This window comes from Copidosoma floridanum, unplaced genomic scaffold (genome assembly GCF_036245765.1).
Source record: "Copidosoma floridanum isolate Cflo_tuat_1 unplaced genomic scaffold, Cflo_Japanese_pri ptg000006l, whole genome shotgun sequence".
Taxonomy (NCBI): domain Eukaryota; kingdom Metazoa; phylum Arthropoda; class Insecta; order Hymenoptera; family Encyrtidae; genus Copidosoma; species Copidosoma floridanum.
The window spans coordinates 9,944,327-9,962,702 of NW_028321883.1; positions in this window are offsets into that span (position 1 = coordinate 9,944,327).

Here is an 18,376-nt window from a genome sequence, read left to right on the forward strand (position 1 = left end):
TTAATTAAATAAATTGAATAACACAAGCGCCAATCACCACACAACCCAGAGCGCTTACTGGCTGCTTTTTTTTATTAATTAAATAAATAAAGTAACAGGAGCGCAAATCACCACACAACCTGGAGCGCTTACTGGCCGCTTTGTTTATTAATTAAATGAATAAAATAATACAAGCGCCAATCACCACACAACTCGGGGCGCTTACTGGCCGATTTTTTTATTAATTAAATAAATAAAACAACACCAGCACTCATCACTTCACAACCCAGGGCGCTTACTAGCATCTTTTTTATTTAATGTAATTAATAAAATAACAAAAGCACCAATCACCACACAACCCAGGGCGCTTACTGGCCACTTTGTTAATTATTATAATAAATAAAATAACAGAAGCACCGATCACCACACAGCTCGGGGCGCTAACTGCCCGCTTTGTTTATTGATTAAATAAATAATATAACTTAAGCAAAAATCACCACGCAACCCAGAGCGCTTACTGGCTGCTTATTTTATTAATTTAAAAAATAAAACAACACAAGCATTGATCACCACACACTTTGTTAATTAATATACTAAATAGAATAACAAGAGCGCAAGTCAACACACAACCCATGGCGCTTACTGGCCGATTTATTTATTATTTAAGTGAATAAAATAACACAAGCGCCAATCACTACACAATCCAGGGCGCTTACTGCCCGATTTTTTTTTTTAATAAATGGATAAAATAACACAAGCAGCGATCACCACACCATTCGGGGCGCTTACTGGCCACTTTGTTTATTAAAAAATAAAATAAAATAACAAAAGCGCAAAATACCACACAACCTAGGGTTCTTACTGGCCACTTTGTTAATTAATATAATAGATAAAATAACAGAAGCGCCAATCACCACACAACCCAAAGCGCTTACTGGCCGCTTTTTTTTATTAATTAAATAAATAAAATAACAAAAGCACAAATCGCCACACAACCCGGCGCGCTTACTTGCCACTTTGTTAATTAATATACTAAATAAAATAACAAAAGCGCCAATCACCACACAACCCGGGGCGCTTACTGGCCGCTTTATTTATTAATTGAATAAATAAAATAACTGAAGCGCCAATCACCACACAACCCAAAGCGCTTACTGGCCGCTTTTTTTTATTAATTAAATAAATAAAATGACAGAAGCACAAATCACCACACAATCTGGCGTGCTTACTTGCCACTTTGTTAATTAATATACTAAATAAAATAATAAAAGCACTAATCACCACACTACCTGGGTCGATTACTCGCCACTTTGTTAATTAATATACTTAATAGAATAACAAGAGCGCAAATCAACACACAACCCATGGCGCTTACTCGCCAATTTATTTATCATTTAAGTAAATAAAATAACACAAGCGCCAATCACTACACAATCCAGGGAGCTTACTGCCCGACTTTTTTATTAATTAAATGAATAAAACAACACAAGCACCGATCACCACACAATTTATGGCGCTTACTGGCCAATTTATTTATCATTTAAGTAAATAAAATAACACAAGCGCCAATCACCACACAACCCAGAGCGCTTACTGGCTGCTTTTTTTTATTAATTAAATAAATAAAGTAACAGGAGCGCAAATCACCACACAACCTGGCGCGCTTACTGGCCGCTTTAATTATTAATTAAATGAATAAAATAACCCAAGCGCCAATCACCACACAACTCGGGGCGCTTACTGGCCGATTTTTTTATTAATTAAATAAATAAAACAACACCAGCACTCATCACTTCACAACCCGATGCGCTTACTAGCATTTTTTTTATTTAATGTAATAAATCAAATAACAAAAGCGCCAATCACCACACAACCCAGGGTGCTTACTGGCCACTTTGTTAATTATTATAATAAATAAAATAACAGAAGCACCGATCACCACACAGCTCGGGGCGCTAACTGCCCGCTTTGTTTATTGATTAAATAAATAAAATAACTTAAGCAAAAATCACCACGCAACCCAGAGCGCTTACTGGCCGCTTATTTTATTAATTAAATAAATAAAACAACACAAGCATTGATCACCACACATTTTGTTAATTATCATACTAAATAGAATAACAGAAGCGCCAATCACCAAACGACCCGGAGCACTTCCTGCCCGATTTTTTTTTTAATTAAATCAATAAAACAGCACAAACACCGATCACCACACAACACGGGGCGCTTACTGGCCGTTTTGTAAATTAATATAATAAATAAAATAATGAAAGCGCCAATCACCACACAACCTGGGTCGCTTACTTGCCACTTTGTTAATTAATATACTAAATAGAATAACAAGAGCGCAAGTCAACACACAACCCATGGCGCTTACTGGCCGATTTATTTATAATTTAAGTGAATAAAATAACACAAGCGCCAATCACTACACAATCCAGCGAGCTTACTGCACGACTTTTTTATTAATTAAATAAATAAAATAACAAAATCGCCAATCACCACACAACCCAAAGCGCTTACTGGCCGCTTTTTTTTATTAATTAAATAAATAAAATAACAGAAGCACAAATCACCATACAACACGGCGTGCTTACTGGCCGCTTTGTTTATTAATTTAATGAATAAAATAACACAAGCGCCAATCACCACACAACTCGGGGCGCTTACTGGCCGATTTTTTTATTAATTAAATAAATAAAACAACACCAGCACTCATCACTTCACAACCTGGGGCGCTTACTAGCATCTTTTTTATTTAATGTAATAAATAAAATAACAAAAGGGCCAATCACCACACAACCCAGGGCGCTTACTGGCCACTTCGTTAATTATTATAATAAATAAAATAACAGAAGCACCGATCACCACACAGCTCGGGGCGCTAACTGCCCGCTTTGTTTATTAATTAAATAAATAAAATAACTAAAGCAAAAATCACCACACAACCCAGAGCGCTTACTGGCCGCTTTGTTTATTATTTAAATAAATAAATTAACACAAGCGCCAATCACCACACACTTTGTTAATTAATATACTCAATAGAATAACAAAAGCGCCAATCACCAAACAACCCGGAGCGCTTACTGCCCGATTTTTTTTTTAATTAAATCAATAAAACAACACAAGCACCGATCACCACACAACCCGGGGCGCTTACTGGCCGTTTTGTAAATTAATATAATAAATAAAATAATGAAAGCGCCAATCACCACAAAACCTAGGTCACTTACTTGTCTTTTTGTTAATTAATGTAATAAATGAAACAACACAAGCACAGATCACCACATAACCCGGGGCGCTTACTGGCCACTTTGTTTATTAATTAAATAAATAAAATAACAGAAGCGCAAATCAACACACAATTCAGGGCGCTTACTGGCCAATTTACTTATTAAGTAAATTAAATAACACAAGAGCAAATCACCAGACAACCCAAAGCGCTTTCTGGCCGCTTTGTTTATTAATTAAATAAATAAAGTAACACAAGCGCAAATCACCACACAACCCAGATTACTTAAATTGCCGCTTTTTTAAATTAATTGAATGAAAAAAATAACAGCAGCGCCAATCACCACACAGACCAGGATGCTTACTGGCGGATTGGTTTATTAATTAAATAAATAAAAAAACACGATCGGCAATCACCACAGAAACCGGGGCGCTTACTGGCCAATTTGTTAATTAATATAATAAATAGAATAACAAAAGCGCCAATCACCATACAACCCGGTCGCTTACTTGCCACTTTGTTAATTAATATACTTAATAGAATCACAAGAGCGCAAATTAACACACAACCCATGGCGCTCACTGGCCGAGTTATTTATTATTTACATAAGTAAAATAACACAAGCGCCAATCACTACACAATCCAGGGCGCTTACAGCTCAATTTTTTTATTAATTAAATGAATAAAACAACACAAGCGCCAATCACCACACAACCCGGGGCACTCACTGGCCACTTTGTTGATTTATATAATAAACATAATAACAAAAGCGCCAATCATCACCAGCGCGCTCACTAGCCGATTTTTTTTTTAATCAAATAAATAAAACAACACAAGCACCGATCACCACACACTTTGTTAATTAATATACTAAATAGAATAACAAAAGCGCCAATAACAAAACAACCCGGAGCGCTTACTGCCCGATTTTTTTATTAATTAAGTCAATAAAACAACACAAGTACCGATCACCAGACAACCTGGGGCGCTTACTGGCCGCTTTGTAAATTAATATAATAAATAAAATAATAAAAGCGCCAAACACCACACAACCTGGGTCGCTTACTTGCCACTTTTTCAATTAATATACTAAATAGAATAACAAGAGCGCAAGTCAACACACAACCCATGGCGCTTACTGGCCGATTTATTTATTAATTAAATGAATAAAATAACACAAGCACGGATCACCACACCATTCGGGGCGCTTACTGGCCACTTTGTTTATTAAATAATAAAATAAAATAACAAAAGCGCAAATCACCACACAACCCAGGGTTCTTACTGGCCACTTTGTTAATTAATATAATAAATAAAATATCAAAAGCGCCAATCACCACACGACCCGGGGTGCTTACTTGCCACTTCGTTGATTATTATACAAAAAAAAAAAAAAGCGCCAATCACCACACAACCCGGGTCGCTTACTTGCCCTTTTGTTAATTAATGTACTAAATAAAACAACACAATCACCGATCACCACATAACTCGTAGCGCTTACTGACTGCTTTGTTTATTAATTAAATAATAAAAATAACAGAAGCGCAAATCACCACACAACCCAGAGCGCTTACTGGCTGCTTTGTTTATTAATTAAATAAATAAAATAACACAAGCGCCAATCACCACACAACCCATAGAGCTTACTGGCTGCTTTTTTTTATTAATTAAACAAATAAAATAACACAAGCGCCAATCACCAGACAACCAAGGGCGCTTACTGGCCGCTTTGTTTATTCATTAAATAAATAAAATAACACAAGCGCCAATTACCAGACAACCCAGGGCGCTTACTGGCCGCTATGTTTATTAATTAAATAAATAAAATAACACAAGCGCCAATCACCACACAACCCAGAGCGCTTACTGGCTGCTTTTTTTTATTAATTAAATAAATAAAGTAACAGAAGCGCCAATCACCACACAACCCAGGGCGCTTACTGGCCGCTTTGTTAATTAATTAAATAAATTGAATAACACAAGCGCCAATCACCACACAACCCAGAGCGCTTACTGGCTGCTTTTTTTTATTAATTAAATAAATAAAGTAACAGGAGCGCAAATCACCACACAACCTGGAGCGCTTACTGGCCGCTTTGTTTATTAATTAAATGAATAAAATAATACAAGCGCCAATCACCACACAACTCGGGGCGCTTACTGGCCGATTTTTTTATTAATTAAATAAATAAAACAACACCAGCACTCATCACTTCACAACCCAGGGCGCTTACTAGCATCTTTTTTATTTAATGTAATTAATAAAATAACAAAAGCACCAATCACCACACAACCCAGGGCGCTTACTGGCCACTTTGTTAATTATTATAATAAATAAAATAACAGAAGCACCGATCACCACACAGCTCGGGGCGCTAACTGCCCGCTTTGTTTATTGATTAAATAAATAATATAACTTAAGCAAAAATCACCACGCAACCCAGAGCGCTTACTGGCTGCTTATTTTATTAATTTAAAAAATAAAACAACACAAGCATTGATCACCACACACTTTGTTAATTAATATACTAAATAGAATAACAAGAGCGCAAGTCAACACACAACCCATGGCGCTTACTGGCCGATTTATTTATTATTTAAGTGAATAAAATAACACAAGCGCCAATCACTACACAATCCAGGGCGCTTACTGCCCGATTTTTTTTTTTAATAAATGGATAAAATAACACAAGCAGCGATCACCACACCATTCGGGGCGCTTACTGGCCACTTTGTTTATTAAAAAATAAAATAAAATAACAAAAGCGCAAAATACCACACAACCTAGGGTTCTTACTGGCCACTTTGTTAATTAATATAATAGATAAAATAACAGAAGCGCCAATCACCACACAACCCAAAGCGCTTACTGGCCGCTTTTTTTTATTAATTAAATAAATAAAATAACAAAAGCACAAATCGCCACACAACCCGGCGCGCTTACTTGCCACTTTGTTAATTAATATACTAAATAAAATAACAAAAGCGCCAATCACCACACAACCCGGGGCGCTTACTGGCCGCTTTATTTATTAATTGAATAAATAAAATAACTGAAGCGCCAATCACCACACAACCCAAAGCGCTTACTGGCCGCTTTTTTTTATTAATTAAATAAATAAAATGACAGAAGCACAAATCACCACACAATCTGGCGTGCTTACTTGCCACTTTGTTAATTAATATACTAAATAAAATAATAAAAGCACTAATCACCACACTACCTGGGTCGATTACTCGCCACTTTGTTAATTAATATACTTAATAGAATAACAAGAGCGCAAATCAACACACAACCCATGGCGCTTACTCGCCAATTTATTTATCATTTAAGTAAATAAAATAACACAAGCGCCAATCACTACACAATCCAGGGAGCTTACTGCCCGACTTTTTTATTAATTAAATGAATAAAACAACACAAGCACCGATCACCACACAATTTATGGCGCTTACTGGCCAATTTATTTATCATTTAAGTAAATAAAATAACACAAGCGCCAATCACCACACAACCCAGAGCGCTTACTGGCTGCTTTTTTTTATTAATTAAATAAATAAAGTAACAGGAGCGCAAATCACCACACAACCTGGCGCGCTTACTGGCCGCTTTAATTATTAATTAAATGAATAAAATAACCCAAGCGCCAATCACCACACAACTCGGGGCGCTTACTGGCCGATTTTTTTATTAATTAAATAAATAAAACAACACCAGCACTCATCACTTCACAACCCGATGCGCTTACTAGCATTTTTTTTATTTAATGTAATAAATCAAATAACAAAAGCGCCAATCACCACACAACCCAGGGTGCTTACTGGCCACTTTGTTAATTATTATAATAAATAAAATAACAGAAGCACCGATCACCACACAGCTCGGGGCGCTAACTGCCCGCTTTGTTTATTGATTAAATAAATAAAATAACTTAAGCAAAAATCACCACGCAACCCAGAGCGCTTACTGGCCGCTTATTTTATTAATTAAATAAATAAAACAACACAAGCATTGATCACCACACATTTTGTTAATTAACATACTAAATAGAATAACAGAAGCGCCAATCACCAAACGACCCGGAGCACTTCCTGCCCGATTTTTTTTTTAATTAAATCAATAAAACAGCACAAACACCGATCACCACACAACACGGGGCGCTTACTGGCCGTTTTGTAAATTAATATAATAAATAAAATAATGAAAGCGCCAATCACCACACAACCTGGGTCGCTTACTTGCCACTTTGTTAATTAATATACTAAATAGAATAACAAGAGCGCAAGTCAACACACAACCCATGGCGCTTACTGGCCGATTTATTTATAATTTAAGTGAATAAAATAACACAAGCGCCAATCACTACACAATCCAGCGAGCTTACTGCACGACTTTTTTATTAATTAAATAAATAAAATAACAAAATCGCCAATCACCACACAACCCAAAGCGCTTACTGGCCGCTTTTTTTTATTAATTAAATAAATAAAATAACAGAAGCACAAATCACCATACAACACGGCGTGCTTACTGGCCGCTTTGTTTATTAATTTAATGAATAAAATAACACAAGCGCCAATCACCACACAACTCGGGGCGCTTACTGGCCGATTTTTTTATTAATTAAATAAATAAAACAACACCAGCACTCATCACTTCACAACCTGGGGCGCTTACTAGCATCTTTTTTATTTAATGTAATAAATAAAATAACAAAAGGGCCAATCACCACACAACCCAGGGCGCTTACTGGCCACTTCGTTAATTATTATAATAAATAAAATAACAGAAGCACCGATCACCACACAGCTCGGGGCGCTAACTGCCCGCTTTGTTTATTAATTAAATAAATAAAATAACTAAAGCAAAAATCACCACACAACCCAGAGCGCTTACTGGCCGCTTTGTTTATTATTTAAATAAATAAATTAACACAAGCGCCAATCACCACACACTTTGTTAATTAATATACTCAATAGAATAACAAAAGCGCCAATCACCAAACAACCCGGAGCGCTTACTGCCCGATTTTTTTTTTAATTAAATCAATAAAACAACACAAGCACCGATCACCACACAACCCGGGGCGCTTACTGGCCGTTTTGTAAATTAATATAATAAATAAAATAATGAAAGCGCCAATCACCACAAAACCTAGGTCACTTACTTGTCTTTTTGTTAATTAATGTAATAAATGAAACAACACAAGCACAGATCACCACATAACCCGGGGCGCTTACTGGCCACTTTGTTTATTAATTAAATAAATAAAATAACAGAAGCGCAAATCAACACACAATTCAGGGCGCTTACTGGCCAATTTACTTATTAAGTAAATTAAATAACACAAGAGCAAATCACCAGACAACCCAAAGCGCTTTCTGGCCGCTTTGTTTATTAATTAAATAAATAAAGTAACACAAGCGCAAATCACCACACAACCCAGATTACTTAAATTGCCGCTTTTTTAAATTAATTGAATGAAAAAAATAACAGCAGCGCCAATCACCACACAGACCAGGATGCTTACTGGCGGATTGGTTTATTAATTAAATAAATAAAAAAACACGATCGGCAATCACCACAGAAACCGGGGCGCTTACTGGCCAATTTGTTAATTAATATAATAAATAGAATAACAAAAGCGCCAATCACCATACAACCCGGTCGCTTACTTGCCACTTTGTTAATTAATATACTTAATAGAATCACAAGAGCGCAAATTAACACACAACCCATGGCGCTCACTGGCCGAGTTATTTATTATTTACATAAGTAAAATAACACAAGCGCCAATCACTACACAATCCAGGGCGCTTACAGCTCAATTTTTTTATTAATTAAATGAATAAAACAACACAAGCACCAATCACCACACAACCCGGGGCGCTTACTGGACGCTTTGTTTATTAAATAATTAAATTAAATAACAAAAGCGCAAATCACCACACAACCTGGGGTTCTTACTGGCCACTTTGTTAATTAGTATAATAGATAAAATATCAAAAGCGCCAACGACCACACAACACGGGGCGCTTACTTGCCACTTCGTTAATTATTAAACTAAAAAAAAAAAGAAAGCGCCAATTATCAAACAACCCAGGACGCTTACTTGCCACTTTGTTAATTAATCTACTAAATAAAACAACACAAGCACGCATCACCACATAACTCGTAGCGCTTACTGGCCGCTTTGTTTATTAATTAAATAAATAAAACAACACAAGCACGGATCACCACAAAACCTAGAGCGCTTACTGGCCGCTTTGTATATATATTAAATAAATAAAATAACAAAATCACAAATCACCACACTACCCGGGGCGCTTACTGGCCACTTTGTTAATTAATATAAAAAATGAAATGACGAAAGCGCCGATTACCACATAACCCAGGGCAATTACGGGGCACTTTGTTAATTAATATAATAAATAAAATAACAAAAGCGCTAATTACCACACAACCCAGAGCAATTAGTGGCCGCTTTGTTTATTATTTAAATAAATAAATTAACACAAGCGCCAATCACCACACAACCCGGGGCACTTACTGGCCACTTTGTTGATTTATATAATAAACAAAATAACAAAAGCGCCAATCATCACCAGCGCGCTCACTAGCCGATTTTTTTATTAATCAAATAAATAAAACAACACAATCATCGATCACCAGACAACCCGGGGCGCTTACTGGCAGCTTTGTAAATTAATATAATAAATTAAATAATAAAAGCGCCAATCACCACACAACCTGGGTCGCTTACTTGCCACTTTGTTAATTAATATACTAAATAGAATAACAAGAGCGCAAGTCAACACACAACCTATGGCACTTACTGGCCGATTTATTTATTATTTAAGTGAATAAAATAACACAAGCGCCAATCACTACACAATCCAGGGCGCTTACTGCCCGATTTTTCTATTAATTAAATGAATAAAATAACACAAGCACCGATCACCACACCATTCGGGGCGCTTACTGGCCACTTTGTTTATTAAATAATGAAATAAAATAACAAAAGCGCAAATCACCACACAACCCAGGGTTCTTACTGGCCACTTTGTTAATTAATATAATAGATAAAATATCAAAAGCGCCAATCACCACACAACCCGGGGCGCTTACTTGCCACTTCGTTAATTATTATACTAAAAAAAAAAAAAAGCGCCAATCACCACACAACTCGGGGCGCTTACTGGCCGATTTTTTTATTATTTAAATAAATAAAACAACACCAGCACTCATCACTTTACAACCCGGGGCGCTTACTAGCATCTTTTTTATTTAATGTAATAAATAAAATAACAAAAGCGCCAATCACCACACAACCCAGGGCGTTTACTGGCCACTTCGTTAATTATTATACTAAAAAAAAAAAAAAGCGCCAATCACCACACAATTTGGGGCGCTTACTGGCCGATTTTTTTATTATTTAAATAAATAAAACAACACCAGCACTCATCACTTCACAACCCGGGGCGCTTACTAGCATCTTTTTTATTTAATGTAATAAATAAAATAACAAAAGCGCAAATCACCACACAACCTGGGGTTCTAACTGGCCACTTTGTTAATTAGTATAATAGATAAAATATCAAAAGCGCCAACGACCACACAACCCGGGGCGCTTACTTGCCACTTCGTTAATTATTAAACTAAAAAAAAAAAAAAAAGCGCCAATTATCAAACAACCCGGGTCGCTTACTTGCCACTTTGTTAATTTATGTACTAAATAAAACAACACAAGCACGGATCACCACATAACTCGTAGCGCTTACTGGCCGCTTTGTTTATTAATTAAATAAATAAAACAACACAAGCACGGATCACCACACAACCTAGAGCGCTTACTGGCCGCTTTGTATATTAATTAAATAAATAAAATATCAAAATCACAAATCACCACACTACCCGGGGCGCTTACTGGCCACTTTGTTAATTAATATAAAAAATGAAATGACGAAAGCGCCGATTACCACATAACCCAGGGCACTTACTGGGCACTTTGTTAATTGATATAATAAATAAAATAACAAAAGCGCCAATCACCACACAACCCACGGCGCTTACTGGCCACTTCGTTAATTATTATACTAAAAAAAAAAAAAAAGCGCCAATCACCACACAACTCGGGGCGCTTACTGGCCGATTTTTTTATTATTTAAATAAATAAAACAACACCAGCACTCATCACTTCACAACCCGGGGCGCTTACTAGCATCTTTTTTATTTAATGTAATAAATAAAATAACAAAAGCGCAAATCACCACACAACCTGGGGTTCTAACTGGCCACTTTGTTAATTAGTATAATAGATAAAATATCAAAAGCGCCAACGACCACACAACCCGGGGCGCTTACTTGCCACTTCGTTAATTATTAAACTAAAAAAAAAAAAAAAGCGCCAATTATCAAACAACCCGGGTCGCTTACTTGCCACTTTGTTAATTAATGTACTAAATAAAACAACACAAGCACGGATCACCACATAACTCGTAGCGCTTACTGGCCGCTTTGTTTATTAATTAAAGAAATAAAACAACACAAGCACGGATCACCACACAACCTAAAGCGCTTACTTGCCGCTTTGTATATTAATTAAATAAATAAAATATCAAAATCACAAATCACCACACAACCCGGGGCACTTACTGGCCACTTTGTTGATTTATATAATAAACAAAATAACAAAAGCGCCAATCATCACCAGCGCGCTCACTAGCCGATTTTTTTATTAATCAAATAAATAAAACAACACAAGCATCGATCACCACACAATTTGTTATGTAATATACTAAATAGAATAACAAAAGCGCCAATAACCAAACAACCCGGAGCGCTTACTGCCCGATTTTTTTATTAATTAAGTCAATAAAACATCACAAGTACCGATCACCAGACAACCCGGGGCGCTTACTGGCAGCTTTGTAAATTAATATAATAAATTAAATAATAAAAGCGCCAATCATTACACAACCTGGGTCGCTTACTTGCCACTTTGTTAATTAATATACTAAATAGAATAACAAGAGCGCAAGTCAACACACAACCTATGGCGCTTACTGGCCGATTTATTTATTATTTAAGTGAATAAAATAACACAAGCGCCAATCACTACACAATCCAGGGCGCTTACTGCCCGATTTTTCTATTAATTAAATGAATAAAATAACACAAGCACCGATCACCACACCATTCGGGGCGCTTACTGGCCACTTTGTTTATTAAATAATGAAATAAAATAACAAAAGCGCAAATCACCACACAACCCAGGGTTCTTACTTGCCACTTTGTTAATTAATATAATAGATAAAATATCAAAAGCGCCAATCACCACACAACCCGGGGCGCTTACTTGCCACGTCGTTAATTATTATACTAAAAAAAAAAAAAAAGCGCCAATCACCACACAACTCGGGGCGCTTACTGGCCGATTTTTTTATTATTTAAATAAATAAAACAACACCAGCACTCATCACTTTACAACCCGGGGCGCTTACTAGCATCTTTTTAATTTAATGTAATAAATAAAATAACAAAAGCGCCAATCACCACACAACCCAGGGCGCTTACTGGCCACTTCGTTAATTATTATACTAAAAAAAAAAAAAAGCGCCAATCACCACACAACTCGGGGCGCTTACTGGCCGATTTTTTTATTATTTAAATAAATAAAACAACACCAGCACTCATCACTTCACAACCCGGGGCGCTTACTAGCATCTTTTTTATTTAATGTAATAAATAAAATAACAAAAGCGCAAATCACCACACAACCTGGGGTTCTAACTGGCCACTTTGTTAATTAGTATAATAGATAAAATATCAAAAGCGCCAACGACCACACAACCCGGGGCGCTTACTTGCCACTTCGTTAATTATTGAACTAAAAAAAAAAAAAAAGCGCCAATTATCAAACAACCCGGGTCGCTTACTTGCCACTTTGTTAATTAATGTACTAAATAAAACAACACAAGCACGGATCACCACATAACTCGTAGCGCTTACTGGCCGCTTTGTTTATTAATTAAATAAATAAAACAACACAAGCACGGATCACCACACAACCTAGAGCGCTTACTGGCCGCTTTGTATATTAATTAAATAAATAAAATATCAAAATCACAAATCACCACACTACCCGGGGCGCTTACTGGCCACTTTGTTAATTAATATAAAAAATGAAATGACGAAAGCGCCGATTACCACATAACCCAGGGCACTTACTGGGCACTTTGGTAATTAATATAATAAATAAAATAACAAAAGCGCCAATCACCACACAACCCAGAGCAATTACTGGCCGCTTTGTTTATTATTTAAATAAATATATTAAAACAAGCGCCAATCACCACACAACCCAGGGCACTTACTGGCCACTTTGTTGATTTATATAATAAACAAAATAACAAAAGCGCCAATCATCACCAGCGCGCTCACTAGCCGATTTTTTTTTTAATCAAATAAATAAAACAACACAAGCACCGATCACAACTTACTTTGTTAATTAATATACTTAATAGAATAACAAAAGCGCCAATAACAAAACAACCTGGAGCGCTTACTGCCCGATTTTTTTTTTAATTAAATCAATAAAACAACACAAGCACCGATCACCACACAACCCGGGGCGCTTACTGGCCGTTTTGTAAATTAATATAATAAATAAAATAATGAAAGCGCCAAACACCACAAAACCTGGGTCGCTTACTTGCCACTTTTTTAATTAATATACTAAATAGAATAACAAGAGCGCAAGTCAACACACAACCCATGGCGCTTACTGGCCGATTTATTTATTATTTAAGTGAATAAAATAACACAAGCGCCAATCACTACGCAATCCAGGGCGCTTACTGCCCGATTTTTTTATTAATTAAATGAATAAAATAACACAATCACCGATCACCACATAACTCGTAGCGCTTACTGACTGCTTTGTTTATTAATTAAATAATAAAAATAACACAAGCGCCAATCACCACACAACCCAGAGCGCTTACTGGCTTCTTTTTTTTATTAATTAAACAAATAAAATAACACAAGCGCCAATCACCAGAAAACCAAGGGCGCTTACTGGCCGCTTTGTTTATTCATTAAATGAATAAAATAACACAAGCGCCAATCACCAGACAACCCAGGGCGCTTACTGGCCACTATGTTTATTAATTAAATAAATAAAATAACACAAGCGCCAATCACCACACAACCCAGAGCGCTTACTGGCTGCTTTTTTTTATTAATTAAATAAATAAAGTAACAGAAGCGCCAATTACCAAACAACCCAGGGCGCTTACTGGCCGCTTTGTTAATTAATTAAATAAATAAAATAACACAAGCGCCAATCACCACACAACCCAGAGCGCTTACTGGCTGCTTTATTTTATTAATTAAATAAATAAAGTAACAGGAGCGCAAATCGCCACACAACCTGGCGCGCTTACTGGCCGCTTTGTTTATTAATTAAATGAATAAAATAACACAAGCGCCAATCACCACACAACTCGGGGCGCTTACTGGCCGATTTTTTTATTAATTAAATAAATAAAACAATACCAGCACTCATCACTTCACAACCCGGGGCGCTTACTAGCATCTTTTTTGTTTAATGTAATAAATAAAATAACAAGAGCGCCAATCACCACACAATCCAGGGCGCTTACTGGCCACTTTGTTAATTATTATAATAAATAAAATAACAGAAGCACCGATCACCACACAGCTTGGGGCGCTAACTGCCCGCTTTGTTTATTGATTAAATAAATAAAATAACTTAAGCAAAAATCACCACGCAACCCAGAGCGCTTACTGGCCGCTTATTTTATTAATTAAATAAATAAAACAACACAAGCATCGATCACCACACACTTTGTTAATTAATATACTAAATAAAATAACAAAAGCGCCAATCACCAAACAACCCGGAGCACTTCCTGCCCGATTTTTTTTTTAATTAAATCAATAAAACAGCACAAGCACTGATCACCACACAACACGGGGTGCTTACTGGCCGTTTTGTAAATTAATATAATAAATAAAATAATGAAAGCGCCAATCACCACACAACCTGGGTCGCTTACTTGCCACTTTGTTAATTAATATACTAAATAGAATAACAAGAGCGCAAGTCAACACACAACCCATGGCGCTTACTGGCCGCTTTTTTTTATTAATTAAATAAATAAAATAACAAAATCACAAATCGCCACACAACCCGGCGCGCTTACTTGCCACTTTGTTAATTAATATACTAAATAAAATAACAAAAGCGCCAATCACCACACAACCCGGGGCGCTTACTGGCCGCTTTATTTATTAATTGAATAAATAAAATAACTGAAGCGCCAATCAACACACAACCCAAATCGCTTATTGGCCGCTTTTTTTTATTAATTAAATAAATAAAATGACAGAAGCACAAATCACCACACAATCTGGCGTGCTTACTTGCCACTTTGTTAATTAATATACTAAATAAAATAATAAAAGCACTAATCACCACACTACCTGGGTCGATTACTCGCCACTTTGTTAATTAATATACTTAATAGAATAACAAGAGCGAAAATCAACACACAACCCATGGCGCTTACTCGCCAATTTATTTATCATTTAAGTAAATAAAATAACACAAGCGCCAATCACTACACAATCCAGCGAGCTTACTGCCCGACTTTTTTATTAATTAAATAAATAAAATAACAAAATCGCCAATCACCACACAACCCAAAGCGCTTACTGGCCGCTTTTTTTTATTAATTAAATAAGTAAAATAACAGAAGCACAAATCACCACACAACACAGCGTGCTTACTGGCCGCTTTGTTTATTAATTAAATGAATAAAATTACACAAGCGCCAATCACCACACAACTCGGGGCGCTTACTGGCCGATTTTTTTATTAATTAAATAGATAAAACAACACCAGCACTCATCACTTCACAACCCGGGGCGCTTACTAGCATCTTTTTTATTTAATGTAATAAATAAAATAACAAAAGCGCTAATCACCACACAACCCAGGGCGCTTACTGGCCACTTCGTTAATTATTATAATAAATAAAATAACAGAAGCACCGATCAACACACAGCTCGGGGCGCTAACTGCCCGCTTTGTTTATTAATTAAATAAATAAAATAACTAAAGCAAAAATCACCACACAACCCAGAGCGCTTACTGGCCGCTTTGTTTATTATTTAAATAAATAAATTAACACAAGCGCCAATCACCACACAACCCGGGGCGCTTACTGGCCGTTTTGTAAATTAATATAATAAATAAAATAATGAAAGCGCCAATCACCACAAAACCTAGGTCACTTACTTGTCTTTTTTTAATTAATGTAATAAATGAAACAACACAAGTACAGTTTACCACATAACCCGGGGCGCTTACTGGCCACTTTGTTTATTAATTAAATAAATAAAATAACAGAAGCGCCAATCACCACACAACTCGGGGCGCTTACTGGCCGATTTTTTTATTAATTAAATAAATAAAACAATACCAGCACTCATCACTTCACAACCCGGGGCACTTACTAGCATCTTTTTTGTTTAATGTAATAAATAAAATAACAAGAGCGCCAATCACCACACAATCCAGGGCGCTTACTGGCCACTTTGTTAATTATTATAATAAATAAAATAACAGAAGCACCGATCACCACACAGCTTGGGGCGCTAACTGCCCGCTTTGTTTATTGATTAAATAAATAAAATAACTTAAGCAAAAATCACCACGCAACCCAGAGCGCTTACTGGCCGCTTATTTTATTAATTAAATAAATAAAACAACACAAGCATCGATCACCACACACTTTGTTAATTAATATACTAAATAAAATAACAAAAGCGCCAATCACCAAACAACCCGGAGCACTTCCTGCCCGATTTTTTTTTTAATTAAATCAATAAAACAGCATAAGCACCGATCACCACACAACACGGGGTGCTTACTGGCCGTTTTGTAAATTAATATAATAAATAAAATAATGAAAGCGCCAATCACCACACAACCTGGGTCGCTTACTTGCCACTTTGTTAATTAATATACTAAATAGAATAACAAGAGCGCAAGTCAACACACAACCCATGGCGCTTACTGGCCGATTTATTTATTATTTAAGTAAATAAAATAACACAAGCGCCAATCACTACACAATCCAGGGCGCTTACTGCCCGATTTTTTTATTAATTAAATGAATAAAATAACCCAAGCACCGATCACCACACCATTCGGGGCGCTTACTGGCCACTTTGTTTATTAAATAATAAAATAAAATAACAAAAGCGCAAAATACCACACAACCCAGGGTTCTTACTAGCCACTTTGTTAATCAATATAATAGATAAAATAACAGAAGCGCCAATCACCACACAACCCAAAGCGCTTACTGGCCGCTTTTTTTTATTAATTAAATAAATAAAATAACAAAATTACAAATCGCCACACAACCCGGCGCGCTTACTTGCCACTTTGTTAATTAATATACTAAATAAAATAACAAAAGCGCCAATCACCACACAACCCGGGGCGCTTACTGGCCACTTTATTTATTAATTGAATAAATAAAATAACTGAAGCGCCAATCAACACACAACCCAAATCGCTTATTGGCCGCTTTTTTTTATTAATTAAATAAATAAAATGACAGAAGCACAAATCACCACACAATCTGGCGTGCTTACTTGCCACTTTGTTAATTAATATACTAAATAAAATAATAAAAGCACTAATCACCACACTACCTGGGTCGATTACTCGCCACTTTGTTAATTAATATACTTAATAGAATAACAAGAGCGAAAATCAACACACAACCCATGGCGCTTACTCGCCAATTTATTTATCATTTAAGTAAATAAAATAACACAAGCGCCAATCACTACACAATCCAGCGAGCTTACTGCCCGACTTTTTTATTAATTAAATAAATAAAATAACAAAATCGCCAATCACCACACAACCCAAAGCGCTTACTGGCCGCTTTTTTTTATTAATTAAATAAATAAAATAACAGAAGCACAAATCACCACACAACACAGCGTGCTTACTGGCCGCTTTGTTTATTAATTAAATGAATAAAATTACACAAGCGCCAATCACCACACAACTCGGGGCGCTTACTGGCCACTTTGTTAATTAATATAATAGATAA